This window comes from Cololabis saira, chromosome 10 (assembly GCF_033807715.1).
Source record: "Cololabis saira isolate AMF1-May2022 chromosome 10, fColSai1.1, whole genome shotgun sequence".
NCBI classification, from domain to species: domain Eukaryota; kingdom Metazoa; phylum Chordata; class Actinopteri; order Beloniformes; family Belonidae; genus Cololabis; species Cololabis saira.
In genome coordinates, this window is record NC_084596.1 from 10,740,986 (window position 1) to 10,757,532 (window position 16,547).

Below are 16,547 nucleotides of genomic sequence, written 5' to 3' on the forward strand. Positions count from 1 at the left end.
TATTGCAAGCAAAAAAATCTTGTTCCACTGGCAGATTTTTCTACTTATTTCAAGTGAAAATGTACTTGAAACAGGTGAAAATTGTTGTTTTTTCCAGTGATGAGTCTTGTTTTAAGTGTAATGAGATTTTTTTTACTAAAATGAGACATTTTAACTAGAAATAAGACAAATATTCTTAAGATTTTGAGTTTTTGCAGTGATCCATTTTACTTATCCTGTGAAGGACAGAGTCATATTGATAAGTTCAGAAAAGTGTTTTTTATTGTAGTGTTTTGATGTATTTGATGTAAGCCCAGTGGATATTTAAAGCTTACAGAAGGCTGCATTTAACTGCTGCTATGTCATTCCTGCAGTATTTCTGCAGGTGTTTTGGTCACTGCTATTATTTGTAATATATTATATTATTTGTAATTAGCACAAATTATCTGTCCCCATATGGTAAAATCCACCATCCCCCTTGATTTTTTTTTACAACTCGAGTACTGCTTTTATATATTAAATAAATGAGTTATGATGCTTTAAGCTTTTGGTGGTTGTAAAAGGCGCCAGAGGTCAATCCTGGAGGGTGCAGCCTGAACCCTCCTGCAGTAACCTCTCACCTGTTACATCTCACCTGGCAGTTACATCTCACCTGGCCGTTACATCTCACCTGGCAGTTACATCTCACCTGGCCGTTACATCAGCCGCCTGATGCCATTAAATGATGGGCTGGTGTGAGTGAGAGCTGTGAGATGTAACGTAATGATGGGAGTCCTGGTCCGCTGGAGACGGGCGGAGGTGTTTTTAATGTTCATGGCAGCTAACGGGCCATTTATTTTACAGCAAAGAGAGAAAATAAAAAAGATTATTATTACTGTTTGTCTTTGCCAGCCTTTCCCTCGCTTCCCTTGAGCACACCCTCCTCACGGCAGCGTCGCTTCATTAACTCACAGCCATTTGTGAAGTGAAGTAATGCACTCTGAGCTTGATTTAAGCAGAGGTTAACCAGGTTGTCGCCTGACGATTTGTTTCCTTTATCTATCCGGGATCTCCTGCACAAGCTGATCTGCAAACTAGGATTTGCTGCTGCTGTTCTGCAGCGCGGATGAGTGTATTTCCAGAGCTGTCTTTGTGTAAACATGTAAAAGTACATCTACCTTCACGTATATGTACCATCGAGTACTATGTCAAAAATCTTTTGGTTAAATTTGTATAATGAACAGGGTGGCCTTTAATTCAATTCAATTCAATTTTATTCAGTGTCTATTACAACAGAAGTTGTCTCTAGGCGCTTTCCAGAGACCAGAACCATGATGGTAACATGACTTTAAATGTCTTAATTTGTTATTTGTCATCAATCTCAACTCAAGGGTCTTAATTTTTTAATCTGAATTTTAGAGGGAATTTATCCAATCATCACACACGCATACTGTGTATACATACCTACATACATACACATACACACATATACATACACATGTCCATAGGTACATGCCTATGTGTATTATACCTTTGTTTTATATCATTTAGTATTTATAGGTGCTTTTGAATTGTAATAACGTGCTCCACATTTTCATTTCTGTATCTAAACTGTTCCACAGATTAACTCCTGTCACTGAGATGCATCGTTGTTTAACGTTGGTTCTTGTCTTTGTTTTCCTGAACATAAATGTTCCCCTTAGTTCATATTGACTAACTCTGCTTTGGAAAAGCTTCTGAATGCAGTCAGGAAGTGTTTTATTGTTGATTTTAAACATAAATTGTCAGAATCTGATAGGGCTACCTTTGTTGACACTGAGATACTGTGGACATTTCTATGTATGTAATTCGTATAATAGAGCCTCAATGAAAACCCAAAAGTGAATTAAAGCGCGTTTATTTATTTTAAATATTTTCAGTTTATATACACATTGGTTGTCTTCAAGTGAAACGTTTTCCTTTTTCTTTTTTTATTTGTTATTTTCACTCATGAGGCTTTGGCCTTCACTGACTGGTTACACAGACGCTGGTGCTGCTGACGGACATCGTTCTTCCCCCGTTAGAGACACTAAAACCGCAGTTATGAATCTTTCAGAACTCGTTACTGAGCCCCGTCCTGCTCCTCTTTAGGAAACTAAGTTTGATTTCCCATTTTTAGAGATATTTACACGAAGTCTTCGCTTTTTTGGCAGAAATGTCTTCTCTTTCATTACATCCACCCGTTGTTGCCACTAACCTCGTGAGAACCAGGCTACAGCAGGGGGCAGTTCTCGCGAGGCCAGTGACAATTCAGTTTGGAGAGGCACAGGAATGCTTTTTAAAAATTATTATATTATAAAACAGGAAATTTACGAGAAAAATACTAATACGGGAGGACGGCGGGAAAGAGGGGTGAGATACGATAGTTTCCCGGCCAAAACGGGAGACTGGACAGGTCTGCGGGATGTGTAGTCGGACATGGTTGGCAGATGAGACGGAGACATGACGGAGGTTGTTCACGTCGTGTCTCCTGTTCAACGACGAATTCATGATGTTTGATGTTGAGTTGGACGGACAAAGATGCCTTTCTCTGCATGAAGAAAACATCATCGCCAGAGACGACCACGTTGCCTCTTTAATCAGGATTTATACTTGACGGCGACATACAGTACCTCCACAGCAAACTCAGGAAGTAATCTCAATCTTATGCATTTCCTTTAACACACATCTGACGCTCAAATATGCAAAATGACCATCACTTAATGGGTAATAGATATAAATATAGATCAAGTTGATGTGCGTTTCCTATCTAATGCAGTTGTAAAGTCTGATAATGGCAGGTATCTTTATGTCTGCACATAAATCCCACACCGTAAAGAGATTTCACACAAATTTGTTCTGATTTCATGAAAGAGGGTCGACGTCTGACGTTTCAACCTCTTCTGTTAATGAAGAGCTCAGATGCATAACTTGATTATTGCTAATAAGCTTAAGTAAAGGCATCAGAAACGCACTTCACAGTACTTATCAGCCGCTGTGAGCAGGATTCGAACCTGCGCGGGGAAACCCCATTGGATTTCAAGTCCAACGCCTTAACCACTCGGCCATCACAGCTCTGAGCCAGCTGTTATTACTTAAACGTTTGGAACGTGAACAGAGACTGAGGAAGAGGACAAACAGACTCAGTGCCATAGAAACTGCAGAATTGGACTTTTAAGCCGCTTTTGCACTAGTATCGCTTCTCCTCGGTTCTACCCGCCACGGCCCCATTTTGCGCTTTCGCACTAGGGCTGAGACGGGTAGAGCCGCTCCAAGTCGATACTTTTTTCTGTAACCATTTCAGCCAGGTTCTATAGCGGGCTGAGCCGGGACTATTTCTGAGGTCACCACCCTCCGTGCCACTGATTGGTCGGGGGGCGGGGCCGTCAGACGTTTGAATCAGGAAGCGGGAGTCAGAGCGAGAGCCACTCGCGGCGATTTTATTATAAAGCGCAAAACGTCTGTTTGGTGATCCAACTCTGAGGTGCAGATGTTCATAAACCTGGGGGCTGACGAGAAAATTAAAAAAGGGATGTAGACGGGCTGTTTTACTCTCAGCCGCTCGCGGCTCCAGCTGATTTCTCATCAGCGCTGACATGAACAAAGCGGTTGCGCAATCAAGTACGTCACAGCAGCTTCACCCCAACCTGCCCACTTCTCCCCTGGCAGTGCGAAAACACACGAGTGGAGCCGTGTCAAGCCGCGCGGAGCCGAGCCGAGCCGAGCCGGGCTGAAGTGAGACTAGTGCAAAAGTGCCATTAGCCTGTGACTGCTCACAACTGGCCTGATTCATCGTTGGATCCATGTTCTCATGCATCGCTCGGGTGTTTAGGGTTCCTATGAGGACACCAGGACACCAGGGATATCGCATGTTAGTACTGAAGAATCCAATACTTCACGTGGGGATAAACATAGATTTTAAAAACTAAGGGGCAGAGTGTAAAATGAGTAGGAGATTAATTCACGTTAAGAGCCATGAGAGGTTTTCTAATAGGGATGCCCCGATACCATTTTTTTGCTTTTGCAGAACCCGAGCTAATGTTGCTGTTGTGGTCTTGCAGTAGCATTAGAAAACTCTGTATACTCAGCTTTATGATGCATCTTGAGATGTTTTATCAAGTTGCTGGTATTAAAGGACGTATTCTCCTTTCCTCCTCTCGACACCTTAGCAGCACTTACACCACGGTCTGTGTGGATACTCGATTCTGATTGGCTGGCAGGTGTACATTAAAAGTGATAATCTAAACCTAGAAAACAAGTTTGGTCAAATTGCCTGATAACTTTAATATCATTGCGCTGGATCGACTGCCAGGTGGTAACCACGGCAACAGAGATTCAGAGAAGAAGAGCCGGCTACCGCAGGATGGCAACATGAGTGATTTTGTAATTTATTTAAATTTATTTGGTGAATTTAACAATTTTGATGAGTGGGATGTAGAAGAGGAGAGAAAAGAAAATAGCTGAGCGGACTAGAATATCTCCCGTTGCTAAGTCGTATCTCAGGTCCGTCCTAGTTACTGGAGAATCAACACTGTGTCCATTAAGGACCTTATGGGACGGTAGTGATTGTTCCAGGTATTAGTCAAACCCTCAGGTGTTACCAAGGAAACTGAGTTACGGCTTGTTAAAAACTACCAGGTTACAACGTCTGCAGACGAGAGATTAAATAGTCCACTCAGCTGTGGCTTGTTATAAAACTAATGATTTCAACTGAAAACACATTAAAGCATGAATAACTGATTTAATATTTATGTTTTTTTGGTAAGTGACTGTGTAGCTTGCGGTCTGTCTTGCTTCTGTCGTCGTCCCTTATTTTGAAATATGTCCACACTGCTGACGTCCCGCTGGCATTAATTGACGCTATCTTACCTGAAACGGCGCTGTCAGTCTCACTCATGTGTCACTCTCTTCTCATCACCACGCTGACTGCGGCTCAACATCTCCCCCTAGCGTCGCTAATCAGTAACTACAACAACAATGAAGCGGTATCGGTGCGTGGTATCGGATAATTTTTGCGAGTACGAGTCTATGAGAGCAGTATCGGGGCCGATACTGATATCGATATCGGGGCATCCCTAATTTCTAAATACAGAAAGTGTACAATAATCCACAGTCGGTGCTGGGAAGATTGATTTGGAGCTGGAGAACAGAGGAGGAATCCATAAGTTTTATCAAACCTTATGGAAGTGAGGTTTCTCCATCCACTCACTGGTAATGAAGCTTATTTAATAGAATAATGAAATTATGCATGGCGGGGGGGGGGGGGGGGGGGTGCGAAGCTCGCTGTCCAGCGTCTGTCTGGTCTGACAGCTGGGGATAATCTCATTTGCTCAGCCTAATTAATGGCAAACAGTTTCATTTACTTGTTGTTTCTCAAGGGCAAAGAGACTCATGGGAACTTTTTGGGATTAAATCTTCCATTGTCTGCCGCATCAAATATGATCATTGTAACAGCGGACAGTTGTTTCATCAGTATTTTAGTGCATTTGATTTATTGAGAGGATTTTTTTCCTCCTATTTTCCTCCATCACTGGGTTAGTTTTGCTGTTTCCACCGGATTCCAACTTCTCAGTGTTGAAAAAAGAGATCATATAACTGATAAATTGGATGCACAGTATCAACATGTGAGAGATTCATCTTTCTAAGTCAGTGGACGTTAAATCCAGAGGTTTAAACTCCTCTCACAGCAAGTAAAAACTCAATCCAAAGGAGGTTTGGTTTGATGGCATTTAGGAGACGGCAGGTTCATGATCTAGATCTGTCTGGTCAAAGAAAGCTTTCACGAATCCTAAACTGTGAACATTGAAGGGAATTGTCAACACTGTGTTTGCAGCAGAGGTGTCAAGTAACGAAGTACAAATACTTCGTTACCTTACTTAAGTAGAAATTTTGAAGTAGAAATCTATATTTCACTGGAGTAATTATTTTTCAGACGACTTTTTACTTTTACTCCTTACATTTTCACACAATTATCTGTACTTTTTACTCCTTACATTTTAAAAACAGCCTCGTTACTCTATTTCATTTCAGCCTTAAAAAAAAAACTATCCAGTTAAATTGCTCCATCCGGATAGAGTGAATTTGGTTGTGGTTGTTTCAGATGTTCTTGTCCAGTTTTGTTCTTACATCCGTTCCCTCAGATTCCTGCAACTAAACTTGGATGTACATTCCAATAAAGGTTAGGATAAATGATAACATGCCTCTGAAGTTTGACTTTTTTGCACCATTACAATACTTATAGGCAACTAGTCATCATATCTCCTGCTCTCTGAAACACATGTTAATGCTCAATAGTACACATATATGGTTCTTTAATATATTTGTATTATACTAAGATGCATTCATTTTCAATGGCTTTTTTCCCCCTTACATTACTTTTACTTTTATACTTTAAGTAGTTTTGAAACCAGTACTTTTATACTTTTACTCGAGTAAAAAACTTGAGTTGATACTTCAACTTCTACAGGAGTATTTTTAAACTCTAGTATCTATACTTCTACCTGAGTAATGAATGTGAATACTTTTGACACCTCTGGTTTGCAGAAGCCATCCCACCGATCACACATCCGAGCTCATTCTCTAAACTATCAATGCCCTTGCATCAAACTGTATATTGAATATGTTGAACTGGGAACGAGGAGGATCAGAGTGCAGCTACAGGAAAATGAAAAAAATGATTCTTTTAAAGGGAAAACCGTGTTTTAGTGGTCAGCTAGCTCATTATGTGCAGTCAGCAGGAAGCAGCCAGCAGCTGTGATGGCCGAGTGGTTAAGGCGTTGGATTCGAAATCCAATGGGGTTTCCCCGCGCAGGTTCAAATCCTGCTCACAGCGGTGGGTCATGACGAGCAGGTGAGGTTGGCGGCTTGGCCTTGCTACCTATTTGTTGGAGTGGTGGTTTTTTTAATATCTCCAATGTGCTGGAATAGATATAATTACTTTAACAGAGGACTTGGCTGGGACTTTACCACCCACATCATCAAAAAGTCCAGCATTCCTGGAACTGCTCCTTGCACTTTTATCTTAAGCACAGTGTACATTTTTATCTTGGATTTTGTTTTGATTATTGCACCATGATCTCATACTGCATCTTTAGTTTTAAAACATATTTATTTATTGGTATGTAGCTGGCAAACAAGGCTTTTTTGTTTCTTGCTGAACAATAAAGCTTCTGCTTCATGAGTTCAGTCCAAGCAAAAAGCGCGTAACTGTTACCGCTCCATGTAGCCCAGGTGGACATTATAAGACTATATATAGGAATGTCGCTTTGATAAACAAACAAAGGGACAGTCCTGATACCATCCCCCGGGACTGCATTCACATTCCCCAGTTCCATCCCTCCAACTGCACCCCCCCCTCCCCAGCAGGGGCTGGAGCGTCTCCACCACTTCACACCCCAGAGGCCCCATCCTCATCCCCCCACACCACTGCGACGCCCCTCTCTATCCTGGAGAGGGACGTTAACAAGATATTCAAAAGACTGAACCCCCGCAAAGCAGCAGGACCGGACTCTGTCTCCCCATCCACCCTGAAGCACTGTGCCGATCAGCCGTCTCCGGTGTTCACGGACATCTTTAACACCTCCCTGGAGACATGCCATGACCCTGCCGGCTTCAAAACCTCCACCATCATACCTGTCCCCAAAAAACCAAGGACCACAGGACTTAACGACTACAGACCCGTCGCCCTGACCTCTGTGGTCAAAAAGTCTTTTGAGCGCCTTGTGCTGCCACACCTAAAAAAAAGCACCGACCCACTACTGGATCCCCTGCAGTTCCTACAGAGCCAACAGGTCTGTAGACGATGCTGTAAACATGGCCCTGCACTTCCTCCTCCAGCACCTGGACTCCATAGGAACCTATGCCAGGATCCTGTGGACTTCAGCTCTGCTTTTAACTAGGGCTGCAACGATTCGTGGACGTTGTCGACAAAAATCGATAATCAAAATTGTCGACAATGAATGCCATTGTCAACAATTGTCGCCAGACGTGTTTTTCCAATGGAGTGACGCATCTCACTTCATTACAATCTCTGCCGAGAGTCGCGCATGCACCATAGCGTCTCAGCAGCTGCGGGTAATAAAACTTCAAAAGTTTGTGAGCATTTTAGCCTCGACACCCCGAATAAAAGGATGACTTGCAAGGTTTGCAAAGCCGACCTTCCTTATCACGGAGCACGCCGGTAATGCATTTGAAAGAGAAAGGACGTCGGCGTGTTGAACGAAACGGACTCGCCTTGGTAAGATATTAAGCGTATTTTGACTTTAAAAGAGAGCTTTAACGTTCTGCCTGACTGTGCCTGACAAAAGTATTTTAAATTAAATTAAGTCAGATATCTGGAGAAACTGTGTTTAGTGTCTGTGGGCGCATCTTGGATGAGAGACGCAGGATTTGGGACGCAGTCGGTCAGCAGCATTCTCTCCCTCCACAGCAATGTAATGGCCAAGCGATTCATTTATTAAATTAATTCGTTTACTTCTTAACTTTGTTTATTTTATGTCATGTATTCATATTATTTGAGCCACTCACAGCCTACTCGTTTATACAACCTCAATCATAATTGATGCAGCGCGAAAAGCGAAAAAAGGTTTGTGCGAACATGACAATGATGAATTTGCATCTAACTTTCAGTCAGGTGCCTATGAACGGTCAATTATCCATCAAAATCCACAATCGTCATGTTAACATTAGATCAGATAGATTTGTCTGGACATTTCTCTTGCGGGACGGGAGAAGACACTAAAACAATGCATCTCTATTTTTGTGCGCCGTGCGGGCATGAATTCATGAGTTTTGCGGGAAGGGCGGGAGTGTAACACACGTTGCAGGCGGTAATGGTCAGAAATTCAGCGGGAGCAGGATGAAGAAAACAGTCCCGCTATAGCAGGGCTCTAGTGCCATCTTTCTTGTCCACCATCACCATTCCACCATCATCCCATCTCTGCTCCAGGACAAGCTCTCCCAGCTGAACGTGCCTGACTCCACCTGCAGGTGGATCACAGACTTCCTGTCTGACAGGAAGCAGCAGGTGAAGCTGGGGAAACATGTCTCCGACCCTCGGACCATCAGCACCGGATCCCCTCAAGGCTGCGTTCTCTCTCCTCTGCTCTTCTCCCTGTACACCAACAGCTGCACCTCCAGTCATCAGTCTGTCAAGCTCTTGAAGTTTGCAGACGACACCACCCTCATTGGACTCATCTCTGATGGTGATGAGTCCGCCTACAGGTGGGAGGTGGACCAGCTGGTGACCTGGTGCGGTGAGAACAATCTAGAGCTCAACGCTCTAAAGACAGTGGAGATGATAGTGGACTACAGGAGGAACGCAGCCCCACCCGCCCCCCTCACCCTGTGTGACTCCCCAGCAGACACTGTGGAGTCCCACCGCTTCCTGGGGACCATCATATCCCAGGACCTCAAGTGGGAGCTGAACATCACCTCCCTCACCAAAAAAGCACAGCAGAGGATGTACTTCCTGCGGCAGCTGAAGAAATTCAACCTGCCAAAGACAATGATGGTGCAGTTCTACACGGCCATCATTGAGTCCATCCTCACCTCCTCCATCACCTCCTACATCCTCACCTCCTCCATCACCGTCCTGTACGCTGCTGCCACTGTGAAGGACAGGAGCAGCTGCAGCGTATCAGCCGCTCTGCAGAGAAGGTGATTGGCTGCAATCTTCCATCTCTCCAGGACCTGCACGCCTCCAGGACCCTGAAGCGTGCAGGAAAGATGGTGGCAGACCCCTCCCACCCCGGACATAAACTGTTCCAGACTCTTCCCTCTGGCAGGAGGCTGCGCTCCATCAGGACCAAAACCTCACGCCACAAAAACAGTTTTTTCCCGTCTGCAGCTCCTCGTCAACAAGGCCCCGGACCCCCGGACCCCCGGACCCCCCGGACCCCCGGACCCCCGGACCCCCCGTCTACCACGGACTGCCCCCCCATCCCACTCTACGTTACATTAACGTAAAGATTCTAATCCTGACCTTATGCGTCACATTAACGCACATCCTAAGTCACTTTTGTACAGACTCATATCCGGCACTTTAAAAACCTCATATTGTACATTTCTGTTTATACATTTTATCTCTTATATATTTGCTTTCATATTTGTATTGTATTGCACCAATCACCACAACACATTCCTTGTGTGTGTTAACAAACTTGGCAATAAACCCTTTTCTGATTCTGAATTATAAGGAAATTTACTTTACCTGCAAATGCTTTTAATCAAAACCCAGTCGTAGTTTGCTCTGACAGTGGTTGACTTTTCCTCTTTGTCTTCATGACATCTTTCCCTAACCTCAAAGAGTTAAGGTTTTTCACAGGTTTGGTATTAAGTTCCTGTTTTATTTTGAAAATCCCTGTGTCCTTGTGTTTAAGTTTTGTCTTGACTTCCCTTGTTCCTTTCTGCCCTGATTGTCTGCACCTGTGTCTCGTCAAGCCTTGTGTGTATCTTGTCTTGTCGCTCCCGGCTGGTCCGTACTGTTCTTCGCCCTCATGGGTCAGGTTAGGGTATTTTGGATTTTGTCATACTGTACTGGTTTTTGCATCCTATTAAGTAAAGTTGCTTTTGGCAACGAAAATTATGACTAAATATCGTCGTCAACGAACCTTTATCACCTGAGGAAAACGAGACGCAACGAAAATGCTGGTCATGTGATGATAACGATAATTAAATATATAATGGAATATCGTAGAGGAATAAAAGAGAGACTAAAATGTAGTTCACAAAATAAAAACTCTGCTAAAATGTGTCTTCATCAAGACGAAATGTTCTACCAAAGATCCTTAATGTCCATGTTTCCAGTAGTTTCCTCTGGTTTAGTTCTGCTGGGTGACGTTAGTCCTCAATCCCAGTCGCTGCAGCGGGGAATCAGATCCAGAAGATGCAGCTGCAGAGTTAGAGGCTGATGCCGTTAACGCAGAGCTCTAGGTTCAAGTCAATTAAAGGAGCTTGAGGCTCCTTTTAAGAAATGAGACTCTCTAGCGCCACCCTTCACCACGACGGCCGTTGGGGGTACTGCAGCCAACAGTGAAGCCGGCACGGGAGAACGGGGAGAACGTGCATGCAGCGTCATGTGACGTCACATCCGCAGCCCAGCGCGGGAAATTCGGGACCGAATTGCAGCACATTTTGCAGCACACAACCTGTTCAAGGCAACGGAGAGATACGCTAGAGGGCTCATTCTTTTGGGTTTGGAACGCTTCATCTGACATTATTACTAGAAAACTTAAAATGTATACGGATTTTTTTCATAAATCTTGCCACAATCCGGCCTCAAGCTCCTTTAAAAACAAAGTTACATAGAGAAACACGGGGATCTGCTCTAGGGCTGGAGAAGAAGAAGAAGATCCATCTTTGGATCCACTTTCCTACATAGACGTGGAAAAGAAAACCCAATGTGTCGTGGAAAAGAAAAAGATGGGGAGAAATGCGGAAAAATAAATATGTTGTAAACTCAAATTAGAGTCTTCTGTATCTGGAATGAATGTATTCTTGAGTCTACAAGGTAACAATAATAGAATAATAAGATAACCTTGTTTGAATTGTAAAATGGGTTTGGCTAAATACAATCTTTGACTAAAACGGTCCTGGACAATTCTGACTAAAATAAGACTTTTAGTCGACTGAAACTTGACACGACTAAAAGGAGAATAACGTGACTAAAACTAATAAAAACTACAATGATAGCTTGACCCAAAGACTAGACTGAAACTAAAGTTGAAAAAGGCTGCCAAAAACAAAACTACTGCTAAGCAGCGCTTTTCTTTGTTTAAAGTTAAAAATAATGAATGTTTCTGGAACTACTGCCTCCTTGTTTCTTCTGCATCTGCGTCCAACTCACCTCCTGTCTCTACGCGGAGGTTAAAACAAAAAACAAATACTGTGGTGGAAAAGAAAACTCGATCTCCTTTCTCAGAAAGTGTTTTTCACTTATATCGGCCTACTCCCCTTCTGAATGGCACGCAGCGGCTTCTGCCCTCATAAAAATACTTTCTGATGTGACAAAGACAATTCAGAGCAGATTCACAAGCACCTCAGAGCTTAAAACTCTGTTCTATATTTAGTTCAGTGGTTCGTCTCATCAAGTCAGAACCGAGTAACAGAACCGAGCATCTGCCGTCAGATCAACGGGGCCACCATCTCTATTTGGAAATGAGCGATGAATTTGTTGCATGAAACATATGTTGATGTGCCCTGAATCTGCACTGGGAGATAATAATGAGGGTCTATAACCTCACGAAGGCTCTGCTTCCACTTTTACTGCCCCTGCCTGCTGCCGCTCTATCAGATTGATTAGGTTTCATTTTTATGTGACTGTTCACGGTTGTTTTGAGAGTCATCTTTGTTGATCTGGTGTTTTAAAATGATATCAGATGTTAATCCTGGTTCTGGCTTTGTTGTTTTTATTAAAAGAACATTTTATTTATCACCAATACACTTAAACCAATAAAATTACCCAAGATAAAAACAATAAAATAAAAATCAAATTCCTGCTTAACAGGCGATTATCTGGATATCTGAGTATCCAGCACCAGATATTGGTATTTTTGCTTGAGTTGACGTGTATTTGTTTAGTATGTGTTGTCTTTTGCACAGTTTTGTGGATTAGAAAATGCTTAAACTTAGTTTGATTCTAACGTGTGACTGTATTTAAAGATTTTTCTATTACTGAGGTTGTTTAACACCTTACATTCAAACACTGACGACATTTGACTTCTTAATAGAATTAAATCTGATTTATTTTATTTCTATAAAATAATTTGAGTCTACGCCATCATAACTTATGTTTGTCATTTCTAATTTCTTAGCTGCATTTGATTTAATGATGCAAAAATTTTAATTTAGCTTCAATTGTTGTTCCTCTCACTTACAGGAAATGTTTTATGACGGAGAGGGGAGGTATAATTTAAGAGGTACTAGGTCTCGCGGAACACGAAGATTATCTACGGCCGCGTTCCCGCGCCCGTAGATATCCGATTTTTAGCCCATCCAGATTGAAACTGGATGACTCTTTTGAAGTCTAAACAGTCCCAAACCGCATGAGATCCGATGTTTGCAAACCAGATGGAAACCACCTCCAGGAGGTAGTTTCATATCGCATTCATATCGCATTTGGGCAGATGCGTGTCAGTCTGAACAGTCCAAACACTCAGATCGGATATGACTGTCCCAGACGCTCCAAACCACCTGCCCATTTACAGTTGTGGAGCTACTCATCCTTTCACAGAGAGCATGTACAATCTCTGATGTCACGTCAAAAACTATTATTTGTAGTCTAAGTGTTGCAAATTCACATTACAAATCATGTTTTAATAGCAGAAAAAAAGACTGCATTTCCACGTACGGTGCGGGTCGCGTAACCTACGCCGTAGTTCTGCGTTGGTGTAACGCGGAACCATAAATCAGCCTTCAGTCGCGCTGTGAGCCTGAACCTGCAGCCCGTCAGCTCATCAGGAGGTTACAGAGCGGGGCTGCCAGTTGTTTATTGCTGGTTCGTTTTGTTAACTCTGAGCTTTGTTGGTTGGTTTGTTAGTTTGCTGGTGGTTTTGTTCTGAACACTTTTCTCTGTTTCTCATTTTGCTGGGACGTCGGGTCCCTCCGCCGAGACACAACTTTTGCGGTATGCGTTCATTGTTATGTCTAAAAATGATGCGCAGTGCCGACCCAATCAGAAACGGTACAGATATTTTGGGATTTTTATATAAAAAAATAAAATTATAAAAAAGGATTAGAGTGAGATGGGGCAGTCTCAAACGATTTAAAATATTGCACAGTGTATGCCCAGCTTTCCAGGTATGGAACAGCATGTGAGCTGGCTGTGATGTCGCAATTACATGACTTCACACAATACACGCGCTGGGTGACGCCTCCGCTCCGACGTCGTTGCTACGGCAACCCGTCAGATCAGTCAATCATGTGGCCCAGTCTGAACAGAGCCAGATCCGATTTGGACACTTGCTAAAAACAGTGTGGACAGTCAGCCCTGAAAATCGGATATGAGAAGGAATCAGATATGAATCAGATTTGCCTGCAGTCTGAACGCGGCCTATATCAGTCAGTGGAGTTAAACTATGGAACAGAATGGATTCAGAAACAATGTCCAAATATTAACCAGTTTAAAATTCACAAGGTACAAAGAGGAAGGGGTTTAGTGGCTTTAGGGGCCTGATATAACACTATTGGGTGAATGGTATGTATATATATTTGTGTGTGTGTGTGTGTGTGTGTGTGTGTGTGTGTGTGTGTGTGTGTGTGTGTGTGTGTGTGTGTGTGTGTGTGTGTGAGAATAAAAAAGTATATTTATATGGGCATGTGTGTGCAAATATATAGAAATACTCAACTATGTGTATGTATGTATAGGTATGTGTGTGAGTATAATTATAGTATAGTTAGATATTATAAATGATTAGTGAATGGGGGTAGGATTAAATAAATTTACACTTATTCCTACTCCTTTTTGCACATGTAAATTAAGATATTAAGCGTTAAAGTATGACATTCTTCTTTTTTTGTTTGTTTTGTTTTCTTATTTTCTCTTTTAATTGTTGTCTTTTACATGTAGCCTACAAAATAAATCTAAATCAAGTCCACAAATTCCAGTTTTGACGTAACTCTTCGCAGCCCGTATTGCTCCGGGGGAAAAGCAGATCTGTCTCAGCAGCAGCTCGTCCTCTCTGAGCTGCAGAGAAACTGTGACCTGCTATTCTTGCACAGAGCGTCCCTGCAATTAAGTTAAATGTGCACACAAACCATATTGCTAATGTTTCCGTGAAGCCGGAGCCCCTGAGAAGTGTGGCGATTGCAGGATCCATCAGTGAAATTGTGCACTGACATGCCCCACTAGGTTTGACGGCACGATGGAGCTCACTTATCCAAAATGCATCCAATATACAGATATGTCCACACAACAGAGTGATAGAGGGGGGGGGGGCTGACAGAGCCGTCGCAGACAGCAGCTGTTTGCTCCATGTTGGAGGATCATAATCCTCGCTGAAAGCAGGACAATCAAATCATTTCAGCCAACAAATGACAGTTTGTTAATGATGGAAAAGCCAGCAGAAGGGGATTTTTACAGCCGAATGGCAACTTATTCTGAGCAAAGGCTCACAACAGATTCATCTTCTCAACTGCACAGAGGCAAAAATCCTTATCAACAAAATAATTTCATTACGGTCCTCCGTCTGTCCAGGATCCTCTGTCTGTTTTTCACAATAAAGGTGCTAAATGGAGTTTCTCCAGCAGAACTCTTGATATTAATATTTTTTAACTTATTTTTTTCTGATGAATCTGCCAAATTTTTAAGTGAACAGAAATATATATATATATATATATATATATATATATATATATATATATATATATATATATATATATATATATATATATAAAATGTATGATATAATTTATCGCTGTCATTTTAAAAACTATTAAAGTTAAGACTTTGCCTGTGATCCACAGGAGACAGTTTCACAATAAGAGCAGTAAAACTGTAAGCTGTTTTTATTTTTCTGTGCTTGCATATCTTTTTAATTCAGTTCAATTCTCAATCATTATTAAAGTTTACTTTAAAGGTGACCTATTATGGCATTTAATCTATATTTTAAACAGGCCTTGAATGTCTTAAAAACAATCTAAAGCTTGTTTTTTCTACATAAATCATAAATCCAGCCTGTGGGCCCTGTCACTAGTTTTACCGCTTCTAACCTCTTTTTCTGCGCCTCATTTTTAGGGAAGGGGGGGGTATGATAATGATGCTCTGTGCTGATTGGCTCCCTGAATGACGGGTAGCAGGGGAGGAGCATAAACCTCGCTCCGCCAGAGCAGCCCGAGCCTGTAAATTATCACAACACTGAATTTTCACAAATGGAAACTTTATTGTTAAAAAAATAAAATATGAGTTGTATATAAATAACATTTATGCACTATTTAAGCCGGATCTACCCGGCGGATGCTGAACGCTGGCCCCGGAGCCACGCCGGGCGCCCGGGAGCAGCGCTGCTGGAGCAGCGCATCACCGCGGCTTTAACGGGGGAATCTGACCGGTTCCGACCGGCCGGGACCGCAGGAACCGGCCTGGACTGATAGCAGGGACTCCCGGGGACCGACCAGCGGAATTTCAGCCGGATCTACGCGGCGGATGCTGCGCGACGGGCGCCGCAACCCCACGGCAGGCGCACAGATCGGCTCCGGAGCGCATCCTGTGCGCATCGTCGGTTACCGGGGATCAAACCGACAGATTTGCCTGAAAATCTCGGAGGGTGAAGCTGGTCCGACCTGGGACAGACCCCCAAGGACCCAGCTCCCAAACCACCCGGGAACCTGGATGATTTAACCCGGATCCGCTCCGCCGCGGCGCCGCGTCCGACTGGCTGAAGGAAGGACCGCTCCAGCAGCGGAGAGAGCTGGTTGTGGGCGTGGTTTCAGCAGCGGAGGCTGAACCTATGGAAATCTGCTCCCGTCGTTACGTAACGACAGGAGCAGATTCTAATCGGCTCAAAAAAAAACACGTGACACTGGGGGACTCTGTCCGGCGGGGTCAGAGAGCTTGCAGAAATTCATGGTATTTT

General features: G+C 43.1%; 1 protein-coding gene and 2 non-coding genes across 3 annotated transcripts in view; 1 reads left to right on the top strand and 2 right to left on the bottom strand.

The window, feature by feature from the left end:
* The window catches only part of LOC133451837 (double-stranded RNA-specific editase B2-like), a 51,920-nt gene that overhangs the window by 24,632 nt on the left and 10,741 nt on the right, over window positions 1–16,547 (bottom strand). The window lies entirely within an intron of this gene.
* Window positions 2,970–3,051, bottom strand: trnas-uga (transfer RNA serine (anticodon UGA)). Its single transcript has one exon. It is a non-coding gene; the product is annotated as a tRNA-Ser (tRNA).
* trnas-cga (transfer RNA serine (anticodon CGA)) lies at window positions 6,727–6,808 on the top strand. The gene has a single exon. It is a non-coding gene; the product is annotated as a tRNA-Ser (tRNA).